Raw genomic sequence first — 16,511 nt, 5'->3', positions numbered from 1 at the left:
CTCTGTCCCCAGTGCCACAGGAATGGTGAATACTCTTTCCTGCAACATGGCTAGCACTGATCCTCCTTTTCTACCGCAGTCTTCTCCTTCCAAGGCACTTTGCAAATCCAATACCTGCATTTTCTAGATGAATGGGACGGTAAGTAAATTGACTCACCGCCGTCTGCAACTAATCCTCTAAGTCAGACATGGTTTAATATGTGCCACCATATCTTCATCGTCACTGGGTCAAACCTTTGAGCTCCTTACTGAAGATTACTTTGAATGTGAATGCACACCACGGGCTATAGTGTTCCAGAAGGCAGTTCACCTAATGGTTCCCAAGGTCAATTATTGGAATTACCTGCGACACACACATTCTTGAACAAGGTTTTAAGAAATCGAATCGATGCAAGATTCAGTGGCAGGCAGGAGGAGGGGGTTTCGGTTTCAGGGGCACTGTTACCCGTATTAGGGAAAGTGGGATCTGTACCATTGGGACGGTCTAAAGACCGTCTTAGAGCCACGCATCCATTTCTCTAAACTTATTTGCCCTATGTCAATTTGCACATGGCTCAGGTAATAATCAAGAGATTATTACCTTTGAGGTCCTGCCTTTTAATGTCGAACCTAGATAATCATACTGACTGTGCAGAACCTCTTTCTAAATTGCTGCTATATCGATGGTGCCAACATTGTTCAGAACGGCTGGTCTTTCCCCTCCCAACGCAAGTTTCTCCACAGCCGCATAATGAGAGGAGTAGAGAGGGTTTCAAATTAAACAAAGGGAAGAAGAGGGCAAATTTGGGATGATGTAGTGAATCAAAATGTAGAGATAAAGCAAAAGAGATATATATTGGTATGGAAGTGATAAAATATCCGTAACAGTGAGGGTTATAGACAGAACAAAGCTCAGCGGTACATGAGCAGGTAAGGGTAGAGGTTACAAAGATAGTAAGAGGACATAACTAAAGGCCCTGTTTCCAAATGCATGTAGCATCCATAACGAAACAGATGAACTGAGAACACAAATTGCAATAAATTAGCACGATCTGAAAGCAGTAAAGAGACATGGTTCTTGGTTGACGTAGATTGGAGCCTGAATATTTAAGGGTACATGGCATTTGGGAAAGCCAGGGAGCTAGATAAAGGTGGAGGGGTGGCTTTCTTACAAAATAATAGTATTAAAACAATAGAGATGGCTGACCTAGGTACAGGGAACCAGCATGTAGAAAATGTTCGGGAAGAGATGTGGAATGATAAAGGCATGAAGCCCTTTGTGGGAGTGGGATACAAATCTCCTTACAGTAGGCAGATCATAGGGAAGAGTATAAAGGAAGAAATAATGGGAACTTGTCAGAAAGATAGGGTGATAATCATCGGGCATTTTAATGTACATACAGACTGAATATATTAGATGGGAAATGTAACCTAGTTGTGGAGTTTATCGAGTGTTTTAGCATTAGTTTCTCAGAACAGCACCTCTGGACCCAAAACACGAATTGATATTATACATTTTGTATTTGTATGTGCTGTGGTATTGTGAAACAAGATTAGTTCGTGATCTCATATTGGTTGTTGCCCTTGGTAGAAGCGATCAAAATTGATTGTATTTCATAATTAGTTTGAAGCAGAGAAAAGTGGGTCCAAGACTAGTATTTTGAACTTATATAATAAACAATTACGACAGAATGAGAGCAGGACTAGATAAAGTGAACTGGCAAATGAGGTTCAGGGTTAAGTCAATAGAAATGCATTGGCAGATATTTAAAGGGATTTCACAATACTCAGAATAGATACATACTAACAAGAAAGGAAAAATGCAAGAGGTGGGTCCATAATCCGGAGTAAAAAAAAAGGTAGTACCAAATTTGAATTAAATGCATACCATTGCAAAATGATGGGTGGCAGGTCAGAAGACTGTACAACATACGAAGAACACCAAAAAAAGGAGGGGAAAATTAGAGTATGGGAGAAAGCTAGCTAGAAACAGAACAGGTTGTAAGAATTTCTATCAATATTAAAGTCAGAAGCGAGTTAACAAAGTAAGCATTAGTCCTATAGCAAGTGAGGCTGGGGAATTAGTATTGGGGAAAGAACAGAGATGGCAAATGAATTTAACAGGTATTTTGCATCGATCTTCACTATAGAGGATAAGCATAAAATTCCAGAAACAGATGAAAATCAGGAATTGCAAGGGATGGTTTAACTGAGGAAAGTTACAATCACTTCGGAAGTGGAACTTAGCTTGATGCTGCATACTGACAAGTCCTTGGGTCCTGATTGACTTCATTCTAGAATAATGAAGTGGCTAGGAAGAATAGTTGATGCATTAGTTTTAATTTTCCAAACTTGCCTAGATTCGGGGACGGTTCCATTAGATTTGAAGCCAGCAAATGCAACTCCTTTATTCAAAATGAGAGGGAGCTGGTAGTAGGAAACTACAGGCCAGTAAGCTTTACATCAGTCATAGGGACATTGTTAGAACCAAAATTACTGATGTTATGATAGGGAACTTGCATACGTTTAAGGCAATCAGGCAGAGCCAACACTGTTTTGTGAAAGTTACTATAGTTCCTTGAAGGAGTCACATGTGCTTCAGAGGAAGGGGAACAGACGGATGGACTGCATTTAGATTTCCAGAAGGCATTTGTTAAGCTACCATATCAAAATTTATTGAGGGAAACAAAAGCTAATCGTACAGAGGGTAACATATTGGCATGCATAGAGGATTGACTGGCTATCAGCAAGCAGAAAGAGGGCATAGTGGGTCTTTTATCCGGTTGGCAGGATGTAATGAGTGGTGTGCCACAGGGATCAGTGCTGAGACCTCAGCTTTTTACAATTATTGGAAATGACTTGCATGAAGGGACAGAAGGAATGGTTGCTAAATTTGCTGATGATGCAAAGGTATGTGTGGAAGTTTATTGTAAAAAGGGTGTAAGGATCCTACAAACGTACATAGATAGGTGAGGTAACTGGGCAAAGTTCTGTAAAATGGAGAATGATGTGGAAAAATGCTAAAGTGCCAATTTTGACAAGGAGAATTTTAAAAAGAAGCATATTAACTAAATGTTGAGAGTTTGCAGAGCTCTAAGCTTCAGAAGGACCCAGCCCTCATGCAATATTATTTGACCTTAACCCTGCTAGCAGAAAACACGCTGCATCGGATCGACCACAATTGTTACCCCATTCACAATGTCCTTTGCCACGAAGCCCACAATTTGCATAACGCCTCCCTCACCCCTGCCCCCATCTGTCAGTATCTGACTTTAATGAATAGAGAGTCGGGTGGCTGGTCAATGCGCGGATAAAACTGAATGCACCCACCCAGTTCCCGCTGGTGGCCTGGATGTGCAAAAATTAAATCCTCCTCTCCCCACTCCTCCACCCCCCTACGAGTCTCTGACATGGTAGATTGAATATGCCCATAGATAAACGCGACATTCCATCCAACGTTGTTGGAAGATCTACAGGATTTGCGCCCAATGTGGAAGTGAACATACTGAGATAAACTTACCGACATTTGAAGAATACAGTGTGGGCCTGGGTGATTCGTGTATATCGGGTTCTGCACTCTATTTGGCATTGTCCACTAACATCTGTGTGATTGGCCTGGTATGTCATTGGCTCCCAAGTTGCAACACCCTGGGAAGCCAGCTATCAGAAGATCATAGAGCACGAATCAGAAAAAGGCAGGTACAGCAACTAGGAAAGCTAATATAATGTTATTGTTTATTGGGCGGGGTATTGAATATCAAAATAGGGAAGTTATGCTCCAGTTAAACAAGGCATTGGTGAGACTACATCGCGAGGACAGTGTACAGTATTGGTCTCCTTATTTAAGGAAATGTGTAAATTCGTTGGAAGCAATTCAGAGAAGGTTTACTAGTCTAATAGAAAAGCAAAATACTGAGGATGCTGGAAATCTAGAACAAAATCAAAAATACCCCGGAAAAACTCAGCATATCTGACAGCATCTGCGGAGAGGGATATGGACTCGAAACGTCAACTGTATGCCTCTTAGCAGATGCTGTCAGACCTGCTGACATTTTCCAGTTATTTTTGTTTTTATTACTCATCTAATACCTGGACTGGGCGGGTTGCCTTATTGGGCAAGTTAGGCTTGTAACCGTCTGCAGTTTAGAAGAGCAAGAGTCGATTTGTTTGGAACCTTTAAGTCCCTGGAGGGTCTTGACAGGGTAGATATGGAGAGGGTGTTTCCTTTTGTGGGAGAATCTGGAATGAGGAGTCACAATTTAAAAATAAGTGTTTGCCAATTTAAAACAGAGACGAAGAGAACGGTTTTTGTCAGTCAGGGACTGGTGAACGTTTGTATCTATCTTCCTCAAAAAGGCAGTGGAATCAGGGTCTGTTTAACATTATAAAGCTTCTTCTGGTTAATCGTACATATACCAGGAAACTGACATGAACTACCTATTGATAAATGACTGCTTTAAATGCTCTGCTTCTCTGCTTTCAGATTAATCTGGCAGAGCGCCTGTCCCACCTATTATCAAACCCTGCCCTGTACTTTCAACAGGCTCAAAGGTAGAATCAATTCAGACGTGGTGTGATGCCAGCACCTGACCCAGCAGAATGCCCCACCATTCCCATTCAGTGTTAAGTCGGTTTCCTTGCCATATTACTGTTTGTCGGGTTTTGCCATGGTACAATGTCCCTGGGTTACAACAGGGGCTGCACTTCAAAAGCTTCTTCAAGATCTGTGAATACACATGCACATCCCGATGTGAAAAAGCACTACCGAAAGAACAGTCCCTTCTCTTCACGGTCAAATGAATCAATGTTGTGGAACAGATTGCACTGGCCTCCAACTCTGGAAATGTTTCATTGCATCTCCAAACCGCCAGGTGGAGCTATTATTGAAATACCATATGTCACAATTTCATAGATCATTACAACTCTCTGGCTGTCGTTGCATGTAAAGGTTGCTCTGAGGGAAACCCAGCCCCCATGGATGATTTTTAACCTTAACCCAGCTTGCTGAATACTCACTGCATCGGTTCGATCACAGCTTTTATCCCGCTCACAGTTTTCTTCACCATGAAGTCCACAATTTTTCCAACCCCCTCCGTCAGCATCTGACTTTAGTAAATGGAGAATCGGACGGCTGGTCAATGCGTGACAGAACTAAATCCTCTCTTCCGGTTCCCGCTGCTGGCCTGGATATGTAAAAAAATAACCCCACCTATCCCCCCTCCCCTACCCACCGCAAGCCTGTGATATGGCAGGGTGAATCTGCCGATAGATAACCCCCCACACCCCCACATCCCCTACAATCTTGGTGGAAGTTCTACAGGACTTGCACCGATTGTGTAAGTTAACATACTGAGATAAATTTACCTGCATTTGAAGAATACAGCGTGGGCCTGGGTGATTTGAGTATATCGGGGTCAGCACTGTTTTTGGTGTTGTCCACCAACATCTGTGTGATTGGTCTGGCATGTCATTCGCTCCAAAGTTACAACGTCCTGAGGAGCCTGCTGTCAGCCGCTCCCCCTTCAATATTGATCTTATCATTCGCTGTTTCTCAGTTACATTCTGCTAAATGGGCTAGATTCAGAAAAGATCTAGCAGCTCCAAAGTAGGCATCCATGAGGAGCTTTGGCCATCAGCGGTAGCAGAATTTCACTCAACGACAATCTGAAACCTCATGACACGACATATTCCTCACTTTATTCTTAACAACACACCAGTAGAGTAATCCTGGTTCAATCTGGAATGTAGGAGATCATACCAGAAGAACATGCAAGGCATCCCTAAGAAGACCCATATTGGAACCGTGATGTGAACTCTCTTTCTCCCTTCGTCCATGCTGCCTGACCTGCTGAGTTTGTCCTGCACTTTCTCGTTTGATTTCAGTTCTCCAGCATCCGCAGTGTTTCACTTTTATATAAGGAGTAGCCCCAGGACTAGCTAAAAGTGAAGTGCCAACCTGGTGAAGTTGCAACACAGGGTTACATGCATGCTGAAAAACCGAAGCAACATGCTACTGAGAGATATATCTGACCCCATCATCAATGTATCAAATCAAAGATTTGCTGTTCGAGTGCACCCTGCCCTGAATTGGGGTGGACAATTAAACAAGTGAATGGAGTTTGACCTACACCAGCTACTCTCAGTGGCTAATGTGCGCACCACCTACAAGATGCACTGCAGCAATTTGGCTCCTTCTACAGCACAGCCCAAAACATGCAAACTCTACCATCTAGAATGACAAAGGCAGTAGACGCATGGGATCAGCACCAACTACAAGTTCACCCCCAAGCCACACATCATCCGTACATGAAACTATATTGCTGCTTCCTCACTGTCTCTGGGTCAAAATCTAGAAACTCAATCCCTAACAGCACTTTGGCTGTCGCTGCACCAGATGGATGGCAGCAGTACAAGAAAGTGAATAACCATCACATTCAGCAGGATGAATCTGGATCAGCAACGAGTGATGAGTACTCAGCAAGAGTGGCTCAGCAGCGCCACTACTGACCGAGCTGGACGAGACTTACAGGACATAACTGCTTGCCTGGGTCTATTTGACCTCGTCCTCGCTAATTTACCTATCACAGATGCATCTGTCCATGACACTATTGGCAGGAATGAAACCTGCTCAGTTGTTGTGGAGATGAAGTCGTCTCTAAGTATTCGGCCTAACCATCTTCAGTTGCTTCATCAATGGCTTTCCCTCCATCATAAGATAATATGTATCGGTCTCTTTTGTTCAATGCCTTCTCTTACATCTGTTGATCAAGGAAGGTTATGTCAATTGTTGACCTTCCAGTTCTGAAACCAGATCTGCATTTGTGATGGATGAGTTCAGCCAAGGTTTCCTCCTTGACAACCGGTGCAAATTCTTTTCCCAGGAGGCTTAAAAGCATGATGCCTCAGCAGCTGCTGCCACAGGCGAAATCGGCATTTCCCTTGCAGAGTGGTACAATCTTTGCATTACTTGTGTCATCAGTCCATAAGACAATAAGGCGTACATGCAGAATTAGGTAATTCAGCCCATCGAGTCTGCTCTGCCTTTCAATGAGGTAATGGCTGACCTGATAATCCTCAACTCCACATTCCTGCCTTTTCCCATAACCCTTGATTCTCTTTCTGATTAATAATGCATCTCAACCTTGAATATATTAACGGCCCAGCCTCTGCAGCCCTCTGCGGTAAATAGTTCCACAGGTTGCCTAGCTTCTGAGAGAAGCAATTCCTCCTCATCTGTTGTATATAGGCTTCCCTTACTCTGAGGTTATGTCCTCTGGCCCTAGACTCTCCCCCAGGAGAAATAACCGCTCAGCATCTACCCTGTCCGGCCTTCTTATTGTTTCAATAAGTTTGCCACTCATTCATCCAAACTCCAATGAGTAAAGGCCCAACCTACTCAACCTCTTCTCATAAGAAAATCCCTCCATAGCCAGGATCAGCCTAGTGAACCATCTCTGGATTGCTTCCAATGCCAGTATATCTTTCCTTAGCTAAGGGGAACAAAATTGTTCACAGTATTCTAGGTGTGGTATAACTACTGCCTTGTTTTAGCAAGTCTTCCCCAGTTTTATACACTATTCCCTTTGAAATAGAGGCCAATTTAAAAGCCCAAACAAAGACCTTCCCTGGTACCTGTTGAGCTTGCCTGCTAACGTTTTTGGGATTCATGCACAAGGACTCCAAAATCCCTCTGTACTGTAGCCATTCTGCAGTCTTTCTTCATTTAAATGTTCAGCTCCTTTATTCTTCCTGCCAAAGTGCAAAACCTCACACTTTTCCACATTTTATTCCACCTGGCAAGCTTTTGCCCAATCACATAACTTGCCCACATCGCTCTGTAGAGTCCCTGTGTCGCCCTCACCACGTGTCTTTCCATCTATTTTTATGCCATTTGTAAACTTGGAGACAGTACATTCACTTCCCTCATCTAACTCATTAATGTATATTGTAAATAATTGAGGCCCCAGCACTGATCCCTATGGCATTCCATGAGTTACAATTTGCCCTCCTGAAAATAACCGCTTTATCCCAACTCTCTGCCTTCTATTAGTTAGCCAATCCTCTATGCATACTGATATACTACCCCAACACCAGTTGCTCTTATCTTATTAAGTAGCCTTAAGTGCAGCACCTTACTGAACATCTTTTGGAGATCGAAATATGTTACATCTACGGGTTTCTCTTTATCTACCTGCTTGTTACCTCATCAAAGGATTCTAATATATTTTTAGGCATGATTTCCCCTTCATGAAGTAATGCTGACTCTGCTTTATTAGATTATGTAATCCTAAATGCTCTGCTATTACATCATTTATAATAAATCCAAATATTTTTCTCAATGATAGGTCTATAGTTACCAGTTTTTTTTTTGTCTCCCTCCCTTTTTCAATAAGGTTGTTACATTGGCCGCCCTCCAATCCCCTGGGAGTTTTCCAGAATCTAAGGATTATTGGAATATTACTGCCAGTGCATCCATTGTCTCTGTAACTACTTCCTTTAATATCCTAGGATACAACGCATCAGATCTAGTGGAATTATTGGCCTTTATCTCTATTAGCTTCCCTAGTACTTTTTCTCTAGTGGTAGTTACTGTATTTATTTCCCCCCCCCCCCCCACTTTTACCCCTCGATTATTTAGCATTTTTGAATGCTATTTGTATCTGCAACTATAAAGACTGAAGCAAAGTATTTATTCGATTCCTCTTCCATTTCCAGGTTCCCATTATTATTTCCCCAGCTTCAATATCTTAGTGGCCCATCTTCATTTTGGCTTCTCTCCTCAATTTTATAAATTTAAAGAATATATTGTTGACCATTTTTATATTACTAGTTATTTTACCATTAAAGTTAATTATTATAAAGGTTTACTTTTTCCCTCTTTATTCCTATTTTTTTTGGTCATCTTCTGTTTATGCAATTTTCCCAATCCTTTGGCTTTCCACTAATCTTTGCCACATTGTATATTTTTTCTTTCAACTCGATACTGTCCTGTAGTAATAATAATCCAGTAACTAGTTTACTAATCTAGTAACATAACCATTCCAATCTTGCATCCTGACAGGAAACACTTCTGTGAAACAGGAGAAACAGCAAACGCTACTTTTTATTCTCCTCCACAACAACTCTTGCATTTATAATGAAAGCATCGCACCTACTTCGAGCTGCAGCGCCGCTATAACCTCAGAACCTTCCAATGCACTTCACAGGGAATAAGGTATATCTGATGTGTATTCGAAGACATTCTTTAGAGAATGCCACAAGCAATTTCCACTTAACAAGGGTCCACAAAGAACATATGAGAAGTTAACCTGCTTGAAATGAATGTGAGGAATTAAAATTTTGTAGAAGACTAGGGGAAACAATTCTACTTCAGATGCTTAGGCCCCAAGCTCTGCTTTAGCCTCCCTACAACTCTCTGCCTCTTTAATTCATTTTCGTACCTTAAGGCACAACATTTAAAATAGTTCTTTGGGATCTTCTGCATCCAATGAAAAGGGAAATGATCTAGGTAGACTCATGTTATGATTTCGGTAGAATATCGTTCTTATTTTATTTGAAATCCCAAAACTCAGAAATTGACTTAACGAATGAAGCCACGAGGTTCACTGCTAAATTTAATTAGTTTTACGAAACAGCAATCAAAGAACACGAATACTAGCAGCTACACTCTACCTGAAATAGTAAATTACGTTAAAAAATCTTAAAAGTACACTGAATTAATCACTGCCCCTCCATCCAGAAGGAAAAGAGAAATTCGTGCAGATGCTGCAGGACGGCTGATATCTCCAGGCGATAAAACATCAGCCCCTGGAGCTTTGCTCACAGTATCAAAGGCAATATATTTGCTCAACTCTTTCACTCTAGACGTTGTATCCATATTTTCAATGAGATATCTTCTACATGGTGCCTAGAGATGGAATGGTAACAATGTCACCACTACTCTGACGTTCAATTCATCTCTCCGACTGTTTCCTTCAGTTGGTGCTGAGCTCCCCTGCTTTTTAATTTAGGTGGACGTATTTTAATTGCTGATAGACATGATGCCAATTTGACCAATTATATGTGCCCTGAGAAGTATCTATATTGAGAGTATAGGGATAGTCCAGAAAAGGTATAACTGAGAGTCATTACCACACCCACTCACAGTAGTTTTTTTTTCATTGCATGGGAGAGGGAGTCACTGGAAAGGCCAACATGTGGTGCGAATTCCTAATTGCCCTGGAGAAGATGATGGGGAGCTAATTTCATGAACCGCTTCAACCCATCTGTTTTACATGCATCTAAAGTGGCTAGGAAGGGAGTTGCAGAATTTTGATTCAGCACTTTAAAGGAACCGTGATATAGTTCCAAGCCAGGATTTTGTGTAGCCTCGACTTTAACTTGCAGGTGACATTGTTCCTCTTGCATCAGCTACCACAGTCATTCTGTGTTGTGGAGACCGGAGGTGTGAAAGTCGTTTTTGAAGGAGCCTTGGTGAGCTGATGAAGCACACCTTGTAAATGATATACAACACTATACCTCAGCGGTGGAGGAAGTGCATGATTAAGTTGTTGGGTGCAGTTCCGAAGTGTGAATGGCCTACTCCAGCTCCTGTTTCTTTTGATATAACGATAATATGACACTTTGTATTCTCAGCGAACATATTTTGTTGCCCTCCCTCTCGTGAATGTATCTCCTTCTTTAGGTAAGGTGAGCAAAGGAGCTGTGGCGGAACTAATGCCTCGTATAATTGTAGTAAGAATTGCTTAGCCCAATAAGCATTTTCTTTTTATTAGTTTTAGGTTTCACGCATCTAAATTATGTGGGGCCATATGACTCTTCTTCAGAGCTAAAACAAACTTTTTCGCTCTGAAGAAGTCATAAGGACTCAAAACGTTTATTTTTGAACAGCATTTTCTGTTTTTCTTCAGATTTCCAGCAACCGCAGTATTTTGCTTCTTTCTAAATTATGTTAGTAATTTCCACTATTCTACTGCAATCTGTTTGTATCTGAAGCTAACATGCAACTTTTAACGCCAATTGTTTGCTGAACAACCATATCTTGAGACAGCTACAAACAACGAAGCTTGATTTTTCCTAAGCATGAGTAAGGAGCATTAACTAATATTATAGATATATTGTGAGTGATAATAGTGTTTAACTAGATTGTACTGCATTTGTGGTACACAGCGAGACACAACTATGAAGGACAGGTTGATGTGTGTAGACAAGAAAAACAAAGGAATAATGAATGATGAAATGGGAATATGTGAATACTGTTTTAAACAGATATACCTTAGAAACACGTATAAAAATCAAAACATGAACATAAGATTGTAAGTGTCTTTGCATTTGTGAAAATGAAAATGTACATATATAAATATTATACAGAGAAAGAGAGAGAGGGGGACAGAAAGACATAGGGGAAATAGTGCCAGCGGAAGGCACATGGTTAATGTGATTCCTATATTTTTAAAAAACATTGAATTTTAGACACCTACAGACCAACGACGATGTTAGAAAAAATAATTCCACATTCTGTAAAAGATAGAACAAAGAAACATAATGGCGCAGTAAATGTGATAAAGAATCGTTCGCAGTGTAATGTCGCATTGACAAAGATATTGAATTCGTTGACAATGTAACAAAAATAGTCCGTAAGTTTAATACAGTAAATGCAAAGTACTTGGATTTTGAAGCGTACTTTGATAGCATTCAATTCAATTTCGCTTTATTGCCCACATGGAAATTCATCTCTGGATAGTGCTCATTCGCTGAAATACACATAACCGAATAAAAAAAGAAAGAAATTGGCCCAAGTACAGAGGTCTACCTATTATTAAACTATGTATTAAAATTATTTCAAAGCACTAAAATAATCGAAAAGTGAGTGCATATACTCATCCGTACGTTAATATTTTATTAAAAGCTGTATTGGAAAATGAAACAAAGGAGTTCAGGAACCGACTTGTCCCCCATCTGAGAGAAGGTTGTATTATCCCTGAACGCAAACAACACTGATACAGAGAGTGACAGCATTTCTCTTTGTTCATGACACTCTTTACTTTCGTCAAAATTATTCGACAGCAGATTTCGTAAAGAAACTTCTGCCCATGCAATACTCTTCCTGCCTGGCTCGATAATCTCCATGCTCTTGATATTCTACCTTCCTAAGGCAACAGCACCAGGAGAGAATTCCAAAAAGAATCGCATTTTCAACTGCAGCTGTATAGAAATATTTCATTGCTGTGGGATATATGGAAAGTCGTTTCAATTTCCTGAGGTAGTGTCATCGTGAATGTCCGGTGGCCACCACATCTGTACACTGTTCCCGCCAGTTCAACTTGTCACCGAATCTGATACCTAGCTACTTGTAGTTAATCACTAATTCAATATCGACATCACGCATCTTCACGCGAACCATAGCATTAACAATAACTTTCCCTTGAGTGGATAACTAATTATTTCACCGTGTTTTCGTTCAGGTAAGAAAACTGTCACCATACCATATTACTAACATCTCCACCGAGTTCCTGTAATTTCCTTCGTTATTTATTATGAAATCCACAAGCACATTAACATCAGCATAGCTGAGGAAACTTACGTCGTCATGCTCTGGCCGTGCTTCAGTTGTAAAGGGCATTGGTGAGACCACATCTGGAGTACTGCGTACAGTATTGGTCTCCTTATCTAAGGAAAGATATAAATGCATTCCAAGCAGTTCAGAGAAGGTTTATTAGGTTAATACCTGGATTGGGCAGGCTGTCTTATGATAAAAGATTGGACAGTCTAGGCTTGTATCCGCTGGAGTTTAGAAGTGTAAGAGTTGGCTTAATTGAAACAATAAGATCCTGAAATGAATTGACAGGATGGGTGTGGAAATCTTGTTTCCACTTTGGGCGAACCGAAAACTAAGGGCCACAATTTAAAAATACAACAGCCAATTTAAGACAGAGATGAGAATTTTATTTCTCTCAGAGGGTTCTAAGAATTTGGAATTATCTTCCTCAAACGGTGGTTGAGGCAAAGTTTTTGAATATTTTTAAGGCAAATGTAGATAGATTCTTGATGAGCAAGTGTATGAAACGTTATTGGGTGTGGGCAGGAATGTACAGTTGAGTTTAAAATCAGAGCAGCCGTGATCTTCTGGAATTGCGGAGCAGGCTCGAAGGCCTAGTGGGGTACTGCTGCTCCTAATTCCTGTGCTCGAATGGTAGACAATGATTTGTGTAAAGGATTAAAATCAGATGTGAACGTTCAGAGCCCTGGGGCTGTTAATATTGGCTCCAACTAATTCTCGGAGACGAAAAGCTTTTGGGCCCTGTTGTTAAAGAAAACGCTGTTAGAGAGTAGGATTGCATGATGACATCACGGTTTCTCATTTGCTCAATACACCTGAATGATAGCATGGTATTAAATGCTGAAGATAAATCAACAAGCATTGGCCATTTGTCTGGCAACCTAAGTCATCCACGTCTTTGGTTCAAATGGAGCAACGTCAGAACAGCATCGTCCGCTGATGAAGAGGTGGAAAGGCAAGCCATATCTGATCAATATGTGGAACAAGAGAATCTAAAAGATGCTTTGTCACAAAACTTCTAAAACACTTCTTGACTATCGATGTAAGAAAAGCTGGTCAGTAATCATTCAGCCCAGCAGGCACAATGGCTTAGCAACCCTAACGATAAGCGTTAATTTCCAACAGCTTGGAATAGTGCCCATGACAAAGTATTCCTGAAAGACCAGAGAGAAAGGAACTGCCAACTGATGAGGGCATACATCTCTGGGATTATGTTTCCGTGAACAATTAAGCAAACTTTCTGTATACAAATCTTTCACTTTGCCAACTACCATTCTCACCCTGAATTTTAGCGAATCGAATTTGTCCTGGTCCTCTACATTAAATGAAATTTGTTTTTCCTTCATTATTGTCTTTAAGTCTTTTCTAATCCATGGTTCATCGTTTGGATAAATATTAACCATTTTACTTTGATCGCGAAGCTGTTCACAGAATATAATATAATCATTTTTGATATCTGTGTTCTTCCTTATGTCTTCATCCTTCATAATAATATTGTAATTCTTGTGATCAAAGCAAATTTGAAAACCTTGAATGGCCTCATTTTTTGATGAATACAGTTATAGCATATCAACTCAGGGGGAAAATAGCAGGATAGACACCAAACTGGCTAAGAAAACGGGCAGAGTTGAACTAATTTATTGAAATTGACGGAAGTTTGTATTCGATGTTTCACGGGTACCGTTACCTCTGTTTGTAGCCATTTACAGAAATGCTTTGAACTCAGGAACAACACGCACAATTCCGAAATTTGTAGATGACACCACATTTTAGAGGTATAGTTGATACAAAGTAAGACAGTGAACGAACAATAAGGAAACATCAACGATCTTGCATAACAGGGGTTCCAATTGGAAATAAATTTCTGTACACACCAGCGTAATAACGAAGTTGGGGAGAACAAGAAGGTCACATGCTCCATAGAAAATACAATGCTAAAGGGTTCAGGACAGCAATGATTCTTTGGGATAAACATTCACAAATCATTAAAAGGAGCAACTCAAGTTAACAGGGACATAAACTGTAAACAGAACATTTAATGAGGAATTGAATGGAAAATCAAGTGAAAAATATTTTTAAATTTGCATTAAATTTTAGTTAGACAAGTGTGCACAGTACTGGTCTCCACGTTAAAAATAAGATATCTATGCATTGGATAATTTGCCAAAAAGAGAGAAAATGATACACAAATTGATGCTAGAACTAAGACGCTGCAAATATAGGGATAGATTAAGCAGGCTGCGGCCGTATTCTCTGGAAGAGTGAAGGTTACGTGCTGTCCCAAAAAAGATGTGAAGTGAATGATAGGAATTGAAAGAGAGACATAGATAATACGTCTCCATTGTGAAGGCCTATTTCCCCAACAGGTGATTCACTGTTAATAGCCACTTAAAACCTAACAAGGAATCGAGGAAAGGCAACTTTTATCAGGGAATGGGAAACACGCGAAACGTGCTACAACCGGAGTAAATCAAGCTGATATGGTAATCATATTGAAGTGGAATCTAGGTACACACATGAAGGCGAAGAATGTATGGTGAGCCGAAAGAGAAAATAGTGTCTGCTGCATCAACGCCAACATGAACTATTTGGGCACAACTCCCATGATACTGCTGAAAACGTTGTGCGCTCTTCTGATGTGAGAATACATTGTTAATTGCTGGATAAGTACAAGACCTATGAGGGAGTGTAAATGTGTCCAGTCTTTGTTACTTTTACAACAATTAGTACGTTTTCTGTTTTTTTTTTGCTTCAGTAGGTTCTTCTGTTCTTCCTTTCTGATCAACATGATGTATTTCATTAACAGGAGTAAAATATGTCCGGCAGTCAATATATTTCATATTATTGGGAGCCCAGAACAGATAGTCAAGCTAATATTTCTAAATTTGTCAAAGAAAAAGGAAAATTCTGCGGGTGCTGGAATTCTGAAAAACGCATCTTGCTAACAATGAACATATCCTGCAAAATTTGTGAAAATTGCACCACAATTACTGGAGGGTGTGGTGGATACTTGTTATTTAAATTCAATATTTATTTTTGTTTTGCTTTCATTATTAATTAATTCAGCCACTCTAAAAGGGCTCGTTGCCTCCGTTCTTTTCATTTCATGGCGCTGAATCGCCCCTGTGTCTCCTGATTGTCACCTGAAGTAAATACATTTGTGCAAATTATTTTTTTACAAATTAGATACCCCTTGTATCAATCCATGAAGGTATAAATATGACCAGGCCTTCAGCGGGTTTAACTAAATAGGAATTGCATGGTCGTGTAAAAAGTTCTTGTTGCGAAACGCGTTGACGTCATTTGATTGTTCACTGATTGTAATTAAGCTCAATTAACATGGGGCCAGATTTTCTGGCGGGGTGAATTATCTCTCCTACAAATAAGGGATGCTTTCGAAATCTGTCAATCGGAAAATATACCCGCCATCAACGACAATCGTCCAATCAGCAATTCTTATCCAAATGGAAGCAATGTCTCTTAGTTATTTGATCAAACTCAAGGTCCTGTGGCGCTTAATGATATGCAGAAGATGTACTTGGCTGCAGTCGGCGTCCCGGGTAAATTAGATCCAGGGGCTGTTTTATCAGGAAACGTAATTTAACAGTATATGTGTCAGGGTCCACGTGCAGCAGGGATTAAAATTCGGGAATGCTTTGTTTGCGCTACAGGAATTAGTTGACACGATAATCTGCGAAACTTTACTGAAATGAGAATTAATTAATTCTTTATTTCTTACGCTCTTTCTTTCGTTCTTTCTTTCTATAATACCCATCTTGCAATAATATGAACTGTCATTCATTTGTGCCTGTTTCATGATACATGTGCCCTTGATATTTTGAGTTTTCTTGTGCTCCATTCGGACTATTTTCTTGAGATGACTGTGAATGCAGCACAGACAATGCCACAAGATTTTTGTCTTTAATGCTTGAGTGTAAGTTATTGCATGTGCAGGGGCCGAATGCCCAAGGCA

This window comes from Carcharodon carcharias, chromosome 33 (genome assembly GCF_017639515.1).
Source record: "Carcharodon carcharias isolate sCarCar2 chromosome 33, sCarCar2.pri, whole genome shotgun sequence".
Lineage (NCBI taxonomy): Eukaryota > Metazoa > Chordata > Chondrichthyes > Lamniformes > Lamnidae > Carcharodon > Carcharodon carcharias.
The sequence above is the reverse complement of the archived record's forward strand: the minus strand, read 5'-3'. Positions refer to the sequence as shown.